General features: G+C 35.3%; 1 long non-coding RNA gene across 1 annotated transcript; it reads right to left on the bottom strand.

Moving 5' to 3' along the window:
* Positions 1-780: 780 nt before the first annotated feature.
* On the bottom strand, positions 781-2,912 carry LOC121640732. Its single transcript, XR_006010559.1, has 3 exons — positions 2,848-2,912; positions 1,789-1,966; positions 781-790 (listed from the first exon to the last, which is right to left on the bottom strand). It is a non-coding gene; the product is annotated as an uncharacterized LOC121640732 (long non-coding RNA).
* Positions 2,913-6,867: the final 3,955 nt, after the last annotated feature.

The raw sequence follows: 6,867 nt of genomic DNA, 5'->3' as shown, positions 1-6,867 counted from the left end.
CACACACTGTCATTTTGCACAACTGTACCTGTACCAGAGCTGCCAGATTCATTTATGATTTTAAAATTAAATATATATATTGTTATTTTATATTGTATTTTTCCTACTTTTTTATTATTTTTTTCTTTTGCATTGTTACTGTAACTTGTAGGCCTTTATATTGCCACCTTTCAAGCTAGAGGAACTGTGAATCTTTCTTGGAGATTAATAAAGCATCTATCTATCTATCTATCTATCTATCTATCTATCTATCTATCTATCTATCTATCTATCTATCTATCTATCTATCTATCTATCTATCTATCTGTAGATAGAATAACCTCAAATGCTTATGCAGAGTTTATAAACTAATAGCAATACCATCAACAGAATGTAGAGACAAGAGTATCTAAATGTGTCTGAATGTCTCAAACCCAAAACAAAATTAAACTGAACAAGTTGGACATGTTGTTAGTAGCCTGTCATGTTAACGTTGCGGACTAACAGAGCACATTAGCTTGTACAAACACAACAGCTTTTTTGTTTTTTAATCACAGATGAAACATGCAATTTCTTTCCCAAAAAACCTGACCATATTTTGGTTATTGATCTTAATAAACTGTTGAAGCTCAACCTGAGAAAAAAATGGAGAGATAAGTCTATTTCTTTTAATCTAAAGTCTATATTTGGACAGAATATTTATAATTATATATTTGCCAGCAAATCATATGATCAGTGTGGATTTATTCCACTTATTGAGCAGCGAGTTAATTAGATGCAATGCAAAATTAAGAGGAATAGTTTCCAAATACTAAATCCCCAGGTGGCTAGCTAGATAAATACAATATATATATATTTCTTTACATGGTTGCAAAGATGGCCCTTTTAAAAAAAATGTAAACAAACAAAGAAACAAAAAAAACAATGTTTATAAATAAATGCCAGCAAGTCATATGATCAATGTGGGGGTTTATTCCTTTAATCGAGAAATGAATTATTTAGATGCAATGCAAAATGAAGAAGAATAGTTTCCAAATACAAAAATTGCAGTTTGTTTTTTTTTTTTTTTTAAACACATGGTCGCAAAGAAGCTGTAACAAACAAAACTGTTAAACAAAACCACACTGAATAACCCCTCCACCATTTATCCATCCTTAACATAATTAGAAGGATTTTATCGGTCATGAATGGTACATGATGATTCGTTATGGTCACTTGACTGAATGTTACTGGACCAGTTTGAAAGATGTGAAACAAAAAATTTCATGTTGCCAAACTACAAAACAGCATTTCATTATACATGTTTTATGGGGTTTTCTTTTGCAAGCAGAAAGTAATTACTTCACTAAGCTTCACCGAGGTCGACATATAAGAAGGCCGCTTGGTTGTTGGATGACACTTTTTTCATAATGAACAGGACGACAGTTGTTGGCAACTTTGTCACAGGCCAAAACCACATATCTGCTTCCTTGATGTAGATTTATAATTTTGCAATCCCTAGTGTCAACAATGAGATTATACACCAATATCTTTGAGGTACTGGTACATAAGTTAGTAGACAAACGCTTCCCATAACCGTTACAGGTCTGTTCAACACGCCACTGATCAAATCTCCTGAAGAAGGACTGCTGTTGTCTGTTGCAGAGTCGATATTTTGTCAAGTACCTGAAGAATGAGACCAATGTCCAGAAATGTTAGATAAAAACATTAGGTGAAAAAAAAAACAAAACAATAAAACCTAAGAAAATTGAAAAAATAAAATTACTTTTAAATTTATTTCTCACTGAAAGAAGCCTCAGTGTAACCTACCGTTGCCATGCTGTTACTGATCCAGTGTCAAAGGACTCCTGAAGAATGTGTTTGCTAACAAATTTGTTGTATGCATTGTTGTCAGGGTTTCTCAGACACGGTTGACGGTTGTTAGCTTCTACTCTACCCAGGATCAGAACCAGGGCGAGAGTGAACATGACAGCGATCTTCATCTTGTCTAGAGAGAGAAAAGATGAAATACTAAACATGTGATCTGTACTTCATAAAGTAACAAACAATATAAGCAGTATTTTAAAAGCAATAGTTAGCAAGTCAAACAAAATATTTTGTTCTCTTGGCTGTTAACCAGGTGTACCGGGGAAGAACCTCTCCCCAGCTCAGGTTCAAACCAGAGACCTTCTTACTGGGAGGCAGGCTAACCACCACACCACCTTGCAGTCAAGTTGTTGAAGTAAATTAATCAAAATGAAAAAATGAATATTATGCTATTATTTTAAATGACTATTATTTTTTTTTTTTCCTAGTTTCTATTTGTTTACTCTTTCCTTCTCTCTGTTCCTCTGTTCTGAACCAAGGGGTTATGTGTAAATTTGGTAAAAAAAAAAACAAAACAAAACAACTTAAATAGATAATAAAGTAAATTAATAATTAAGAATAACATTTAAGATAGAAGCGGAGCCTCATATCCAAAAGGCTCCTCATGGAAAATCAAATGTGTTTGGCACAACACGGCAGCCAGACCATCATTCTGGTGTCATGTTGCTGGACAAGGCAGGTTAAAAAAATAAATAAATAAAAAAGGATGCATTTTATTTATGCTGAGAAGGAAACTTTCAAAATGTTAAATACTGCTAATGGATCAATAAATCAAAATGACATGAATGTTTTTTGGAGGATGAGTTATTAAAAAGCAGTTTGAGAACCAAAAATAAGTTTGAAAGTAAGGCTTGATGTTTGGCCTGTAAATATTTAGCATTTACTTAATATTTAATATTGACTAAGAAGCAATAAAACATACAACCCCTTTTTTGATCAGTAAAATGATAAATTTGTTGAAACTGTGAATAGTTAAATGTATCTATAAAGAGGTTTTCTCACCTGCTCTGGACTGTCGATGTGGCTGTTTGTCTGAAGGAAGTCAATATCAGCTGGAGGTGAAGTTTGAGGCTGTAAATGTTGGTTCCTTTTTAAAGCTGCGCTTATCAATAAAACAACCAATCCTGTCAGAAGATTTTAATCAAACCGCTGTATGTCAACATAGATGGAAATGATTAGATATATTACTGATACTGCATTGCATCAGGCAGCTTCTTCTAGTCTGGTGTTTCTTCATCATTTTACAAAATTGTTCTGTGTATTGAATTTAGAATAGGTTAAACATTAACATAATATATGATTACAATAAAACTTTACCTATTCAGTGCTATCCGTTGAATCAGGAATGAGGATGATGTCGAGGATCAAGTTAACAACTGATTAACAAATTGAAAGCAAAACAGTTACAGAGTTTCTGGGTTTAAAGTGCATAGCTCTAACACCAGCAGTATGCTGGATCAGTCCACATGACTGAGAACCAGACCACCCCGTACTTATCTAGCACCCACACATGCTCTAGTGTAATGGTTATGAAATGATTGTTAAGATGTAAAGCGAAAGAATATAATTTGCTATGTGGTAAAAATGTTATTTGCTTATAACCATCATAGTGCCAATAAAAGGGAGAAAAGAAGACGGTTTATTCTGTGGTAAATGGAAGATGCAGAACAAGTTTACTGTGAATGACAGATCGAGTGATCTATGATCGACTACTTCTTTAAGCCGTAATGCTATGAAAAGATACATCAGGTTGATAAAAATAAAAAATGCCATTGATTGCATGTTATTCAGTTCATCTTGATTATACGTGACTTTTAATTAAATATTTGTCTCAAGATCTTGTGTTAGTAGGGTTTGACCTGTTTATCGTGTTTCGTTTGATTAAGCCTGAGTGAACGTAACGGAAACGTGTTGCTTCTGCTCGTCCATTACAGCATGGACATGGCAGCAGTAACACCGTGTCTCGTGTTTGTTTTACATTATTCCCCTCTCAGGGGCGTAACACTAGCTTAGCATTCTTTGTCATGCATGTCTTTTTCACAATTAGCACACTTTATTAAAGATATATTATAAAGTAAGATAAACACAAAATAACTCTTCAATCCCCCCCAAAAGGATACACCTGCATCCTGAGCCTGTGGGTCCTTTTTGATTTATTTGATTTATTTATCTTTTTAACTTGTCCTGTTCAGCATCGTAGCAAACAGAATGATGGTCTGGCTGCTGTGTTGTACTGAACAAATTTGCTTTTCCTAAGGGAGCTTTATGGGTAGAAGGTTCCTCTTGATAATCTCATTTTTTTATTTCTTTATTTATTTAGATATATTATTTTATCTTATTTATTTTTAATTATCGGATTTAAGTAAACTTGCTGGACCTGATGGGAGGAGACAGAAAAACATGGAGAGTAATGAAGGAAAGTAGAAAAAAGGATTAGGAGATAAAGAACTAAAGCATCATAAGAAAACGGTCTATGATCTGATTAATAAATACCCACTAAAGGTGATGCTGCTTTACCCTCTAAACAGAAAATATATAAATCGATCCTGTACGCAGATGACAGACTATTATTTGGTTATAGATGCCTTACCTCTCATTTCCCCTGTATCTATGTCCATCCTCCAGACTAGAGGCTGACATTTTTTCAGGAATCCCATGGGTCACGGGATTCCTGCGGGATGGGAGTCAGTTTTACTGTTAATTATGTGATTGGGACGATACAGGATAAAAAATTAACGGGAGCAGACGGGAGAGGGAACCAAACGAAAAGAAAAGAAAAAAAATGACAGGCACCGCCATTTTGTAGCTTTTGCTCAATAAACCTGCACTGTAACCAAGTAAAAAAAGAACTACACTACCCAGAAGCCAACGCTGCTTTCCGGTGTTGTGCCATAAATTGAATGTCTGTTAGAAACTGATCAGACGGCCACCCAGCTTGTTAACGCTATGTCACTCAGTTTCTCTCTCTGGTCTGCGGCAGTTCCTCTAGTTTTAAAACCGACATAACACGCAAATGCAAGTGACAGTGTGTCCATACTAACAAAGAAAGTTTGCTTTTGCAAGTGCTTTAACAGATTAATTAAGGCACAGCATTGTCCCATCAAGTGCCAGAAACTGATTATAAGGTACTACTACGATACTAGTTGGTCAGTAATCTGTACGGTATAACTCCTGAAGAAAGCAGACCTCTTTCATAGATTCTGCATTTTATTGACAAGAAATGTACTGCAATCAATAAAAAAAAAAGCCATGATCAGTGGAAATGAAACTGTAATAGTTTCTGACTACAGCACCTCTGCAGCTGCAGTTGATCCGTGTTATGTCGGTTTTATACCGAAAGGAACAGCCGCAGACCAGAGAGAAAACTGCTGCACGGCGGCAGTCTAATCAACTTCTGGCAGACATTCAATTTATGGCACAACACCGACTGCTGCTTCCCCACCGGAATTGAAATAAGAAAAAGGAGTGGAGTTAGCAAACACCCGCGGAGAAACCAATATGGTAAAATTAGACATAATGACGTGTCTATTAAGTCGGTAGAACTGGTTAGAAAAGGCGGACATATTAATAAATTTCACAGGAGTCGAGTGCAACGGTTTTTACCACACTGTGTGCCGCTTGTAAAACATGTTTAGTTAATGACATTTAGAAATGAGTGAAATACAACTTTATATGTTCTCTTTGGGTAGACATGGTGTAAACCATAAAAAAAAGAAAAGCTAGAAACACTTACTAGCTGGTCTAAAAAGGAATGGTGAGAACAGTAATTAAATTCAATGTATTGCCTAAAGACTAAATAAATTTTAAAAAGTGGGAGCGGGAGCCATTCTAAGCTCGAGCCATTCTAAACGGGAGCGGGATGGGATCAGGAGTAATTTTATCGGGATTAGGACGTGACAAGATTTTTTTCTGTGGGAGTGGGATGGGACAGGAGAGAAAATCCACTCCCGTGTCACCCTCTACTCCAGACTCCTGTGGAACATTTTTACCTCTTCCTAAAAAAGCCAATATCAAAGAGAAAAGTTAGGCCATGAGAGAAAAAAAAATCTATAAACTTTCTGTGAAAAGAGGAAGAAGGTCAGTAAATAAGTCTACACCTGATAAAAGTGCTTAAATATTTCTGTCTAAAATAAATAGTTTCTGTGTGTATATTTTATCTAAGGGAGCTTCAGACTGATACCTCATCAGTAAAGAACTCAATGTAGCAGAAAAGTTATTCCTGCCAGCAGCCATCAGAAAATCATTAATGTTCTCAAACTGCTAAAAACGTGCAACCCTGACTCCATCTTGGGCTGGAAAGATTATTCATAAATCTGTTGAACCAAGATGTCTGTGCGTGTGTTTTCTTGGAGTGTGAGCATTGAAGAGCAATTGAAATGATGAATGTCATTTTTTTTGTCTCCCTTTACAGCTTTCCAAAAATTACATTTTTAGGACATTGTTAGATGTGTCATCTTTAACCCTCATGCATTTCAAAGTTTTTTAAATCTGGTTACTAATCCCCTGATGCGTATTTTATACTCTGTGGTAGAATTTTGCACTCTCTGGTGACTCCTGGTGATTCCTGGATCACCTGATAAGGTAGTTTCCTCATAGATTTCCACTAAACTTATAAAACAGTTGCAAACCAGGAAGTAGCAAATACAACAACAGATATGATATGGCAGATGGTCAATAATAGCAGCAGGCAGGTTAATATTAACCAGAACTCTGAAGACTTTGACAAACTGCTTTTAAGGTTTATTTTACTGTCCTGCAGTTTGAGTCTGACACAAAAGTAGCAATGTCAAATTTTGAAGCATGATCTCCTGAAAGAGCTGTATGAGGGTAAAACATGTTCATATGTTAATAGTTGTTCTTAGATTTATTTTCCTTATTCCTCCACAGGACTTATGAATCAGTGAAATAACAGGCATTTATAAATATAGATACAATTAGATAAGATCAAATGGAGGGTTAAAAATAAACAGGTAATCATAAAAACATTAATTAGTTAGTTATTAGTTTCAGATAGGCTAAAGT

Source organism: Melanotaenia boesemani, chromosome 5, assembly GCF_017639745.1.
Source record: "Melanotaenia boesemani isolate fMelBoe1 chromosome 5, fMelBoe1.pri, whole genome shotgun sequence".
In the NCBI taxonomy this organism is placed as follows: Eukaryota; Metazoa; Chordata; class Actinopteri; order Atheriniformes; family Melanotaeniidae; genus Melanotaenia; species Melanotaenia boesemani.
This window is presented reverse-complemented; position numbering and strand designations above follow the sequence as displayed.